This window comes from Rissa tridactyla, chromosome 2 (assembly GCF_028500815.1).
Source record: "Rissa tridactyla isolate bRisTri1 chromosome 2, bRisTri1.patW.cur.20221130, whole genome shotgun sequence".
NCBI lineage: Eukaryota > Metazoa > Chordata > Aves > Charadriiformes > Laridae > Rissa > Rissa tridactyla.
The window spans coordinates 35293821-35306493 of NC_071467.1; the positions used below are offsets into that span (position 1 = coordinate 35293821).

Genomic DNA, 12673 nt, shown 5'->3' on the forward strand with positions numbered 1-12673 from the left:
TTAATAAAATTGGAAGAGTAAAAATATCATGATCGTTCTTTTACTATATTAAAATACAATTAAGAAATACAAATTTGAAAGTACTTAAAAACTGCTTTTATTTCATTTTACTGGTAATAGCAATGCAGGGTGTCCTGTCGCTTGCCATATTTTTTCCTCTAGATTTTAAGTACTTTTTAAAGTTGTGTTTGAGGGCTTTTGAGCAGTTGATTCAACTCCTAAGTTGGAGCTACTTAAAGTAAGGGGTTTTTTTAAATTACAATGCAAGACCATTTTTGGTAACTTTGCAGTTCCAAAGTAATCGCTGTCATGAAGTGGCTTCCTTAGAAACCTGTGTGGGTTTCATTCAGATAATTATTTTATATTTGAAAAGCAAGACCTAAATGCAAAATCAGTTGATCTTGCAGTGTATGAGATCAGTGTAGAGATCAGATTGATAAACTTTTGTCCACAGTCTCTTTTAGTATAATACTCCACAGGAGCTCTTAAGGTGTGTATCAGTGATAGTAGGTTAGATTGTATTTAACCCACTTCAGTTTACATACATGCTATCTGCAAGTGTAACTTGGTCTTTTGAAGTGTCATTTTTCTCTTGACTTCTGCTGGTGAAAGAGCAGCTTTACAAGAGACTCTGCTTTTCTGGAATAGGAATCCACTGAAGAACTGAAAACCATAATGATAGCCTGAAAGAAAGATGTTACAGTCTGAGATCCTGTAACATTGACCACAGTTGCTTCCCTCGTGCTGTTCTGTCTTTTGGTATTTCAAATCTCCATGATAAGACCTTAAAAATTCTGTCTTGTCTTCAGCAGGTGGGAACCTGTTCTCTTGGAGCCCTTTGGAGTGCTTTCTGCCAAGTAGGTCAAGGTTAAATCTGTTCAGGTGAACATTCTAGGCCCTTTCTTTTTCCAGGACTACAGTATTATCTGGATGGTGCTAAGGCAGTTCTCCAGGGCATTTTATCTTTAAAGATAAAATCAAGCAGGAGTCCTGCTATTCAGTGTCTTTTCTTAGTTTACTGCTGCTGAAAAGGAGGAATTCGAACTCCTCCTCCTTCCCTTTCCAGCCTCAATGATCAATGATTCACATTCCTACCTTGCATCTAGCTCTATTGTCTGAGTCTGCACTGAGATGATTTAGGATGTTACACCAGTCTGAAACTGACTTGAGAAGACAAAGTGAAAATCTTTCTTCTCAATTAGCAAATTGAATCAGCTTGCTGCATAATCAAGAGCTTCAGAACCTAGTACCAGACATAGAAGGGATTGTGCAGCTGCAGTTCAGGAGATAATGTTTCATATCTTTAGACTTTTGTGCATAATGTAAAGTACTAGAAACCTTGATTTATGCAGAAGCTGAGTTATGTGCTATGAGAACCCTGAGAGCTGGAGGTCTGGGCTGCATATGACAGTCTGTGGCAGGGGATTCTCCTATCTGTTGTAACTCTGTTTTCTAGTAAAAATTCTGAAGTTGTTCCAAAACCTTCAGGTGATTACTTCTCTATTTGGATGTCTTGAGTTTCTGGGCCCAGGACTTTTTTGGTTGGCTTCTTGGGTTTTGGTTTTTTTTTGAAATAGCAAGGCTGCTAGCATTGCTCTGTGTGGATATTTTTGGTTAAGTTTATCAGACTGACATTGTCAAACCTTAATCAAATATAGAGTTACAGATTCAGTGAAGCTGCTCAGAAAATGCCCAGTTATTTTCCAAAAGGAAGGCAATCATTATGTTACAAATCAAATGCTCTTGAGATTAGATAGAAAGCCAAATGAGGTACAGTCATCTTCTAATACAGAAAACACTCGAGACAGAAGTCTTGGATACAGATCTCGTTTGTGTATTGTATGCTTAAAGAAGAGGACTCTTGCACTGTGGCAGGAGGTTTTCAAGACAGAACCACACTGTTCCTCATCTCAACCCTTCCTCTGAAGGTCTTGTTCAAAAGATGGATGAAATCTGATGGCTTTGATCTCAATTTCTTATTTGTACTGGGTCAGTAAGGAGTGTGTGGCAGCTGTCATTCTGACCGATGAAGAGTGAATAACTCTTGACTGTCATGCTCTTATTCTCTAAACTGTCCATATGTCTACAGAAAACATGGACAGCTATATTTCACATGCACAAAATAAAGTACACCTTTATAAGGTGAAGACAATTCATTGAAGATTAGTACTGTGAAAGTAGCAGTATAGGAAGCATATATCGCTAAGTAAACAAGTCAAAACTGATGAAGCACACAATCTCCAGATGATTCAGAGTATATCAAGCCTGAAGTCTTGATTTGCATAAGGATTTGAGTTTATGAGGGGAAAAAAGAAATTGGTGGCATCACCTTGCACTAATGTATCACACTGAGTTTTGGACTATAACTTTTTTTAATCTCTTACGCATTTGTGCATTGTATGCCCCGAGCAGTAACTTCTGTCTTAAGCATCATGCTGGAGTAACAGGTGACTTTGGCTTCCTTAAATAAGTATTAGTCCAGACAATCCTCTGTTGGAATGATCTTCCAAATGCTCCTGCAGATTGTGTTGACTAATGCACTGAGGATGCCATATGGAGATAAATCACGGAATCTTCAGAGTTGGAAGGGACCTCTAGAGATCATCTAGTCCAACTCCCCTGCTAGAGCAGGATTGCCTAAACCACATCCCTCAGGGCTGCATCCAGGCGGGTCTTGAAAATCTCCAGAGAAGGGGACTCCACAACCTCCCTGGGCAGCCTGTTCCAGTGCTCTGTCACCCTCACTGTAAAGAAGTTTTTCCGTGTATTTGAACGGAACTTCCTATGTTCTAGCTTGTGCCCATTGCCCCTTGTCCTGTCGCTGGGAACCATTGAAAAGAGCCTGGCTCCGTCCTCCTTAAACCCACCCTTTAGATACTTGTAAACATTAATCAGGTCCCCCCTCAACCTTCTCTTCTCCAGGCTAAAGAGTCCCAGCTCTTTCAGCCTTTCCTCATAAGGGAGGTGCTCCAGTCCCATAATCATCTTGGTTGCCCTACGCTGGACTCGCTCCGGTAGTTCCCTGTCCCTCTTGAACTGGGGAGCCCAAAACTGGACACAGTACTCCAGTTGTGGCCTCACCAGTGCAGAGTAGAGGGGGAGAATGACCTCCCTCGACCTACTGGCCACAGTCTTCCCTATGCAGCCCAGGATGCCATTGGCCTTCTTGGCGACAAGGGCACACTGCTGGCTCATGGATAATTTGCTGTCTACCAGGACCCCCAGGTCCTTCTCCTCAGAGCTGCTTCCCAGCATGTCCGCCCCTAACCTATACTGGTGTTTGGCATTCTTCCTTCCCAGGTGCAGGACCCTACACTTGCTTTTGTTGAACCTCATTAGGTTCTTCTCTGCCCAGCTCTCCAGCCTGTCCAGGTCACGCTGGATGGCAGCACGGCCCTCTGGAGTGTCGGCCACCCCTCCCAGCTTGGTATCATCAGCAAACTTGCTGAGGATACACTCTGTCCCCTCATCTAGGTCATTAATGAATATATTGAACAAAATTGGTCCAAGTATTGACCCCTGAGGGACACCACTCGTTACAGGCCTCCAACTGGACTCTGTGCCGCTGATCACAACCCTCTGGGTTCTGTCACTCAGCCAGCTCTCGATCCACCTCACTGTCACCTCGTCTAGCCCATACTTCCTCAGCTTCCTAATGAGGATGTTATGGGAGACAGTGTCAAAAGCCTTGCTAAGGTCAAGGTAGATGACATCTACGGCTCTCCCCTCATCCAGCCAACCCGTTATAACATCATAGAAAGCTATCAGATTGGTCAGGCATGATTTGCCCTTGGTAAATCCATGCTGACCACTTCCAATAACTTCCTGTTCCTCTATGTGTTTGGAGACGACATCCAGAATGAGTCGCTCCATTACCTTCCCAGGGACAGAGGTGAGACTAACCGGCCTGTAGTTCCCTGGGTCCTCCTTCTTGCCTTTTTTGAAGATTGGAGTGACGTTAGCCTTCCTCCAGTCCTCAGGCACCTCTCCTGTTCCCCATGACTTTTCAAAGACGATGGAGAGTGGTCTAGCGATAACATCTGCCAGCTCTCTCAGCACTCGCGGGTGCGTCCCGTCAGGGCCCATGGATTTATGAATGTCCAGCTTGGCCAAGTGGTCTCTGACCCGGTCCTCCTCAACTAAGGGAAAATGTGGGGTGGGAGGGAGAAATGAGAGGGGGAACAACCAGTTCTTGAAGGTTAAGTTTGATAGATTTCTGAAGATTCTCAGAGAATCGGTGGCTGGTGGCACAGCGTTGGTTCTTTGTGTTATTTTTAAGAGGACATCAGTAATTGCACCAAGCTGTAATTCTTACGTTACGAAGCTCTTCCAAAGTATAAGCCGGCAAATACAGTGCAACTCTGGTCATGATGCAACTGAAGGATCAAGGTCCTGTATGAAAACCAATATCAGAGTTTGTTGGGATATGCTATACTAAGAAAAAACACTGGTCCAATCAAACTTTACGACTCAGAGGATGGACAACTATCCATGAACTGAGCTAATAGGTTTCTTTTTGCCTTTACAATAATTTTTCTAGAAATCCTAGTAAACTCTGAGCCAAGTAGACTTCATACTGTGCCTGACAAAAGATTTGGAAGTCTTACAGGTGAAAAATAGACCTGGTATGGTGCTTTGCTATGTGTTTTTGTAATTCTGGAAGTTCCTTCTGTTAGCTTCCTTCCTTTCTTTAATCTGTAGGAATAGGCTAAGTCATATCTGGACATTAATCGTGTCTTCCTGGTTTCTCAGGTACTACTAGGGAATGCTATGTAGTCCAAAAAAACCCAAAACTTTACTAAGGGTTGGAGACTTAATTTTGACAGGATTGTAAAATGATCTGAAGCCAAACAGCTTTAACCAACTTCAACTAACATAAATATGATCTGTCTCTCTTTCAGAATACATTGTTATACTATTAATTCACTGTTGTCCTGTGAAAAAGTTACATTGCTAGTTGTTATAACATGCATAATACACAACGAACTTCTTGCATGGTAAGCCTACCAAGAAATGACTACTTCATAGGTGAAACTGAGTAGTTAAATTCAATTTGATGTAGGAGGAGATGCACAGATTCTGTATTTTCAACTCACGTAGTACCTACTGCTTACTCAGTAACACTTCACATGTTTTGAAGCTCTGTGTTGCTGCTGTCCCAAGAAGTAGCATGTATCTAGTAGCTATAAGAGCTGTCACTTAAAAAAATTGGGCAAACTGAGACTGCAACTAGTGTATGCTGGCAGCACTAACAGCAAACTGGAAGCATCCGTAATCGTCTAAAAACCAACATCATTTGAGTGACAATGCTGCTGGTTGAGCTTGCTTTTATTGTTTCCATTCATGAGGTTATATACGTAGGAGCACGTGCAGGCAATGCTTTGGTGGTGTTCCTATTGACTATGATAAGCCCTTTATGTTATTTACTGATTCATGTTCACAATACTGGTAACTTCCAAAGCTTTTCTAGGGGGGGAAGCTTTTTTCTGTATGCAGAGTCTGCATTATGCTGTGTACAGAGAATTTCTTTCTCTTTTCTGCTTGATGTTTGACTCCATATATGCCTAAGATAGTCCTCATTCCAAGAGAATAATCATTTAAAAACTTACTAATTTAATATAGGTTTAACTTACTGTATAATTTTATAACATGGCCTTAAGTCATTTTTTCACTTCTACAAAATGGTAGAAATTTGAGTCCTCGTTGCAGAGTTTTTTCCCATGGTCCCGCAATAAAAGGAGCGTTTTAGGAGGGTTATAAGAAGGAATATAAGATTGTAAGTGAAGTACGCGACACGTTTTGTAGCAGTGTAGCTTATATACAGCTGGGTGGAAAAGCAAACAAACTATGCAAAATGGAAAGCACCTTTCTACTGATTCAGTTCTCTCCAGACTAGTTGTGTCCTTTTACATCTACTTAACTAAGGCAGGTAAACTTAATGCCAGTACAAGTATGTGTTTGGCGATGAGTGAAACACTTAATTTTCATGTCCAACGCTGGCCTTAACTTTCTTCAAGACTTAAAAGGCCCGATCCCTGCTTTCTCTGTGACATAGTGCATTACAGTCTGCTCTCTGTAAAGTCACCAATAGGTACGATTAGGTACAATCGCTCACCAGCACGACTGTGCCAATAAATGTACCTAATGGTGACACTGATGTACAGACAGCCCGGTGCTGTTACTGGTGTAGCTTTGGTTGTGTTTGAAGTACGCTGCTGTAATCGGTGCCTGCAGTGAGAGGCACTACTGAGAATCTGAAGCAATTCAAGATGGGTGTGATGCTCTCGTACAACACCGTCAATGAAAACAGCATCGTGTCTGGACTTGTTTGAAAGCCTTTTTACATAGTTAGAATGCTATCAGTAAAGCAAAACCCAAACAGAACGAAAAAAAACAAACCGGGCTCGTAAACAGGAATTTAATCTTATGGAATCTATTGCTGCTTTGGCTTGTCATTAATTACACTTTGGCTTTCCCGTGTTTTCTCCTGAGCAGAGCCAGTGTATTCTCATGAAGTAGCAAAGCCCAGTAATGCAGAAGTGGGCTATTGCTAAATGTCTGACTGTGTGCTTTGTAATGGAAAACCGATACGCCGTGATCTTCAGGTTGGTAGTTCTGCTACTATTCTTGCTAATTCATCAAACTGTAGGTACATTTGTCTTCATTGCCTGTAGTCATGAGATTTGAAGCCCTGATTGACCTGAATTAGATATCTGAGTTTTCTTCTGAAATTCTGTGATCTGTGTTTTACGGGAGTAATCCAAACCTAGGTTTTTCTACATCTGGAAAACACAGAGAAAATGTGAGAAGTTTCCTGCATTCAACAGAGATGATGAACTTGCATATATCAACTAACTGTGCATACACACACACACCAGTTTATACAGTTACTATGCATACTACCGAGGTAGGCATAAATATGCATAATCACACTTTCTGTCGTTGTAAGAAGGTGGGATGACTGTAGAGAAAGTTCTTACAGTTTCTTGTGTTGAAAATAAATGGAAAGTGATGGAAATAGCTGACACAAACACAGTCACGTCATTATAACCCAAAATAAATGTGGAAATTCAAACTAGGGACTTAGGGCTAGCTTTTGTGCAGTTTTGGATACATGAATAGGGTAATAAATAATGTGACTGTTTTCTGAATGTTTAATACAACTCCTAATATTTACTATAAAATAATTTACCAGTATGATTTTTAAATTTCACTAGCATTATTAAAAGGGTAGAGTTTTTATTTAGACAAACCCATCTTTCCAGCACTGATGTATGAAAGCAATGGGAGCAAATAATTACAGGAAAATACAATTCTACCTGCAGAGTGATCTGAATTTGGGTCAGCAGGCCAACAAATGAAGAAATTACTTTGATACCTTGTAATGTAAGATGTAAGCTTGTAGTTGCAGAATCAGCACATTGTTTTGGTTGGATTCACTTTGGTGTGTTCTGAAAAAAATGGAGTTGAGGACCTGGAGGTTGCACAATGTCCTTATGCTATTTGAAGTGATGGAAGAAGTTGAGTATATGCTGACAAGCACAAGTTCTAGTTCACTTCATTTAGATTCTTGGAGTGATTGTGTGATTCATCTGATTTAGGGAACTCGCATTTTAGATGTGAATCATGAAATATAATGTGTTACGTGAGTTGTTAAAGTTCAGTGCTCATGAGTCTTCACTGGAGCATAAAAAATAAATGGTTTCCATTAACCGAGAAAATTCTTCATAGTATTTACTCTTGAGTTTGTTATATCTTGGTTTGCTCATGTCTCTCATTCTATGTACTACATAAGGTGATAAATTGTTTTAGTCACTTGTATGACATGCATTGTAGTCAAAATTCTACTTTCATAGTTACAGTTCTGCACCTGTAATTGCGGAGAACAGTCTGATTAGACTTAGGTTTACTAACAGTACTGGGGTTTAATCAAATTAATCATAGACTCCTGGCTTTTGCTTTTCTAATAGCTTTTAGTTATTGGGGAAATATTATTAAAAAATTGACCCATTCTTCTGGTATTAAGGTGTTAGAGGCTTTCATTCAGTTGGATGACTAATATAAATAATGAATTATCCACTTCCTATTGGTATATTATGAGCACTCTGCATTAGCTTAGTTACTCTTTCAACTTTAGTATCAAACTGTCATCTAAGTTCTTTAATATACATCTTGAAAGTACAGCTAAAAATAAGCTTTATCAAACCCAGGAAGAGATTGCTGGAAAAGGTTGAAAAATCTCCGTCCTTGGAGATTTTCAAAAGTAAACTGAGCAACCTGCTAACTCCAAAGTCAGATCCAGCTTTAAAGCTGTCCCTACTTTAAGGGGGCAAGGAGTTTGATGGAGCTGATGACCTTCAGAGGTGCTTTCCAATCAATTTTTCTGTTTTGAATTTATTGATTTAAAAGCAGGCTACTACTTCTTTGGTTCTGTCAATCTCCTCCTTGTTAAATACATCACTGTGCGTTTTCTTTGGGGATTTTGTTTGTTTTGTTTTGTTGCACCAGTGTTTATTGAGGGGGAGAAACTCATTTCTTGATGATGTTTTTTAAAAAAAACCCCACAATTCTAATAATAAAATTTATCAGTAAAAATTAAAATATTTTGATTTTTTGCAAGCCAGTTTGAAAGTGCCAATTTTTTTTTTTTTTTTTCTGGCTCTGAGGTTAAAAATGACAAGGCCAAGTGTCTTCAAGTGTCTTGCCCTCACGTGTACAGACCAAATGGAATTGCTCTGTACGTTTTCCCCCAGTTCGGCATTTGGGCAGGCGTTTAAGCATTAGTGTGGCTTTTTTTTTTTTTCTTGTTTTCAAACTGCACACTGAATTAATTACTCCTATTAACAACTTACTGAAACTAGATTGTTGGGCAAGTCATGACGCTCCCATTGTGTACTAATGGAGTAGAGTGGAGGAGTGTGTACAAGCTGTGCATCTCAGTTAAAAAAATCAGGAGGTTTTAAGGTTCTATTAAGCTGCTTTTATTGGAGGTACTGACTAGCCTTTGTTCCATATCTCAACAGCAGGAGGAAAAAAACCCAAAACATACAGGTACAGTAAATCTAACAAGTGGCTAGTAATGCAACTTAGTTGTTCATACATGTAAAGCTCCAATCATATATGGAATTTGTTAAAAAGCAAAATACAGTCCAGAAGTCACCAGTGTATTTAAAATATATAGAATCATAGAATGTGTTGGGTTGGAAGGGACCTTTAAAGGTCATCTAGTCCAACCCCCCTGCAGTAAGCAGGGACATCTTTAACTAGATCAGGTTGCCCAGAGCCTCATCAAGCCTGGCCTTGAAAGTCTCCAGGGATGGGGCATCCACCACCTCTCTGGGCAGCCTGTTCGAATATCTCATATATAGTAAGATTTTGGATAAAACTTGCTCTTTGGTATTCAGTTTTCTTTCAGCTATATGCTGTTTGCAGCACAAAATGTATATTAAGATATGACACTCTTCTGAGTTGATACATATATTTCAAGAGATGTTTTTAAACTAAGCTTTTAGCTGTGTAGTAATAGCAATATTGTAAAACTGTTGGGTATTGAAGTAATAGCACAGACTGGAGATTTCAGAGGCTTGTGGGAATTATATCTATTGCCAAAAGTTCAGAAAACTTCCCTTGTAACGTAATGCTGGCATTCATTGGGTGCATTTCTCTGCTGGTTACACTAAGGATATGCTGTGCTATAGGGTTGTAAGTAAAAAGTAAAATTTGACGTAAATCAATGAAAAACCCCAACAAACTAAAAAAAAACAAAAACAAAACAACAAAAAAACCCCCACAAACCCCATAAACTTTTACAGACGACATTGTCATGATTCAGCTTCTGAATGAACTTTACTTACGCAAAAACTTGTAGTAGCCTTATGAAAAGTCCTTGTGTTATTACCCATTGCTAAATCATATCAGAAGAATACATAAGAAATTGTATTATACTGTGTACTTCTGTGCTCAGTTCTTAAAATGAAATGGAATCAGGGGTAAGGAATCGTGGAAACAGAAAACTAAACAACGGAGGAATGAAAAGAGGAGGATGGGAAGCTACCACAGCCAAATACAGGGTATGTATAAAACTGTCTTAGCAACTGTGGAGTTCCCAAAATGTGTTTAAACAAGTTGTAAATGTCATATTAGTGTTCTGTTAGTATGAATGAAACCTTGCTATCACTTAGATACTCGTGATCCAGCCCTGCTGCTAAGAGTCACTACATGTATTTGGCATGTAAATTATTGCCTACAATATACAAGCTTCCTACCAGAATTCCCCCGGGCTGTGGGCTATTGGAGCGTGTCTGTACCACGAGCGCGTGGGAATCCTGTCAGGCTGCATCTTTTTCTTTTTTGCTCAGTTTTCGTAACAATCCACCACTTGGTTTCAAGTCATGAGTATGGAATAACAGATACTGGAGGAAATCTGAACTCTGAATCCATTCTGATACTGAGTAAATATCTGGTTTTTTTAAATTACATTTGCTATATCTAACGTTTTAACTCTCATAGCTATAATTAAAATCCAGTTGCCTAGTAAAAAGATACAGGCATCTTTTGCCCCAATAAATCTGGTTTTGTTTCTAAGCCTGAAGAGTTTTGTTACTGCAGTCTTGCAAATCAGAGAGGAAATTAATTGCTTCAAGTTCTGATGTCTCTACCTGCCTTTGCCGTGGATTTAAAAATTCCTGGTTTGTGTAACTTGGCAAATAATTACTTGAGCCAATCAAGAGAGCAGATTTTTACAAACTAAATTAGGTGGGATTGTGGATTAAAGTTGGAAGCCGCCTTTTTTTAATGAACAATAAACTTTAGATTACTTTGAGATAAAGAATTTGAATGTTATCTTTTTTAGTGCTCAAGATGGTGAGAAATTTATTTCTTTGTTTTTTCTCCCCCATTTAGTCTTCCGTTGATTTCCAGTTTAAAGGAAGACTTTATCTCCAGAAAACTATTTAGCCTTTAATCTCCATTTTGCACATCCCCAAATCTTAACTGCAAAGTGCTTTGCTTTCTTTATTTCTTCTGTCCAGCTCTGCCTTCTGTAGGGGACGCGCGAAAACCTGAAAGGAGGCAACAAGGTAAACGTTTCCTGATGGCAGAACCAGAGGCCTGGTGTTGGTTGGAAGGGCACGGAAGCAGAGCTGTCCAAAAGAATGCACCGAGTTAGTCATGGAATTAGTGAGATTCATAGAATGGGATGGGTTGGAAGGGACGTTTGAAGGTCTGCAATGAGGGTTGTTCAGTCTGGAGAAGAGAAGGCTCCAGAGAGACCTTATAGCGGCCTTTCAGTATCTGAAGGGTGCCTACAAGAAGGCTGGAGAGGGACTTTTTACAAGGGCATGTCGTGATAGGACGAGGGGTAATGGCTTCAAGCTGGAAGAGGGTAGATTTGGATTAGAGATCGGGAAGAAATTTTTTACTATGAGGGTGGTGAGGCACTGGAGCAGGAAGTTGTGGATGCCCCATCCCTGGAAGTGTTCAAGGCCAGGTTGGAGGGGGTTTCGAGCAGCCTGGTCTAGTGGGAGGTGTCCCTGCCCAGGGCAGGGGGGTTGGAACTAGATGATCTTTGAGGTCCCTTCCATACCTAACCATTCTAGGATCTTCAACTACATCAGGCTCCTCAGAGCCCCATCCAACCTGAACCACGAATGTTTCCAGGGATGGGCCATCAACCACCTCTCTGGGCAACCTGTGCTAGTGCCTCACCACCCTCAGCGTGAAAAATTTCCACAGGATCTGTGCTCTCAATTTAGCCTCTCTTAGTTTAAAAACATCGCACCTTGTCCTCTCTCCCTGAGCCCTGGCAACGTCAAAGGAGCGAGGTTTTACAACCACCACGGGACACCCCTCTCACAGGGTCCCACGCGTGAAGGGGGAGCCCGTGGATCCGCGGGCCCCGCTGGGGCTGAGGGCGGTCGGTCGCGGAGGAGCTGAGGGGGAACAAGGCCCCGCGCCGCCGTTGGGGGCGCTGCGCTCCGCGTCGCCGGGCCGGGGTTGCGGGGGGGAGGCGACGCGGACGGGGCCATTCTCGCCCGGGGAGCGGGGGGGGAATCGAGGCGGCGGGCGCGGCGCCGGCAGCCCTCCGCGGGCGGCGGGACGAGGCGGAGGCGCCGGCGGAGAGGCGGGGGAGGCCGGCGGGGGTGGGGAGGGGGGGGAAGGGGGGGGTGGGAGTTTGGCGGGCGGTGCTGAGGCGGGGCGGCGGGAGGGCGACGGCGGGGGGGTGGGGGGGTGGGGTGGCGGAGTGGTTGGGGCCGGCGGCGGCCGCCGCGGCGGCGGGGTCAGTTCTCTTTAGTGTTTGCCGATGTTGGAGGCGTCTCCAAAGTATCCCCGGGAAGCAGGTAACCGCGCCCGCGGGGGGCGGCCCCGGAGCCGGGCGGGGAGGCCGGGGAAACCGGGGTCGGGGGTTGGGGTGGAGGAGCTGCACCGGGCCGAGGCCGGAGGGGAGGGGGTTGCTTCAGCCATGATGTCCGAGTCCCTGTCCCGCCTTGCCCCCCCCCCCACCCCGCTTTCCTCCCGCCGGGGCGAGGGCTCCGCCGGCCCCTCGGTGCCCCCCCCACCCCGGGGCCGGGCAGGCGCTTCTGCGCCACGGCGGTGCTGGCGCGCTCCGCTCCGGCGGTGGAGGAGGCACCAACCCCGCCATCCGCCGCGGGGCCCCCCGGCCGCCCCCAACCGC

At 42.9% G+C, this 12673-nt stretch overlaps 1 protein-coding gene across 7 annotated transcripts in view; it reads left to right on the forward strand.

The window, feature by feature from the left end:
• The first annotated feature begins 12220 nt into the window (after window positions 1–12220).
• Window positions 12221–12673, forward strand: part of STAU2 (staufen double-stranded RNA binding protein 2) — a 170466-nt gene continuing 170013 nt past the window's right edge. For 5 of the 7 annotated variants that reach the window (XM_054190269.1, XM_054190272.1, XM_054190276.1 and 2 more), the window contains exon 1: window positions 12221–12338. The gene's annotated coding sequence lies outside the window, so the exon portion shown is untranslated. The remainder of the gene's footprint in view (window positions 12339–12673) is intronic. The other 2 variants (XM_054190270.1, XM_054190274.1) reach the window with 1 other exon arrangement.